The 876-nt window shown below is 43.5% G+C and overlaps 1 protein-coding gene across 1 annotated transcript in view; it reads right to left on the reverse strand.

The window, feature by feature from the left end:
* slco4a1 (solute carrier organic anion transporter family, member 4A1) overlaps positions 1-876 on the reverse strand; it is a 30,243-nt gene that overhangs the window by 28,521 nt on the left and 846 nt on the right. The window lies entirely within an intron of this gene.

The raw sequence follows: 876 nt of genomic DNA on the forward strand, positions 1-876 counted from the left end.
CACACACACACACACACACACACACACTCTGACCTGCCCTAAAGATACATTTCTCCAGTATCTTCAAGCTATAGCATGAAGATACTTAAAGGAATAGTTCGCTATTATGGAAATATGCTTATTCAACTGTCTGTTGAATGTTGAACTAAAGCCATGACACAGCTAGCCAGCAGCTATTATTAGGCTTTCATTATTATCTGAAAGAAACATCACAAATTAAAGATTATTTTTAGGTCTCAAACATATCTACATAGGATCTAAATTTATCTTAACTAATATGGGAAATACAACATTTAGTCTCTCTGTCTCTCCCTGCATTACACAACTGAGTATACATCCTTTTATTAGATCTAACTCAGGGGCAGACTGGGACAACAATCCAGCCAGACCAGCCCACATTACCAGGCCCGTGCATTTGCCATGGCATTAGGGCAGAATTGCCAGAAGCCCAGTCCGCCCCTGAACTAGCTCCTTCGAAACATCCAGCATGAGTCAGAGGTTCGCAGTTTGGGAATTCCCCGATGTTCTCCGATGCATCTCTCCTGTCTTCTGCATCCCATCTGGGCATGCTCAGTCAGTCTCCCCGAGGCGCAGGTGTGAGACGTATTATAGGAAACAAAGCGTGATAGACGACACAGCATACCGCGCTCCTGTCTGCTTTGCAGCGGTTTCCGGTTTGCACTTGCTCTCGTGAAGCTGATGTAAGACAGGCACACTGGTCGAGTGCCGTTGCTGCTTTGTGTGTGGCGTTGGCAGTGAATGTAACTGTCTAATAAAATAATAATAATAATAATAAAAAAAAAAATGCATAATCACATCATCAGGGATCGGTTTGACTTGTAATGTCGACACACACACACACACACACACACACAC

This window comes from Etheostoma spectabile, chromosome 7 (genome assembly GCF_008692095.1).
Source record: "Etheostoma spectabile isolate EspeVRDwgs_2016 chromosome 7, UIUC_Espe_1.0, whole genome shotgun sequence".
Lineage (NCBI taxonomy): Eukaryota > Metazoa > Chordata > Actinopteri > Perciformes > Percidae > Etheostoma > Etheostoma spectabile.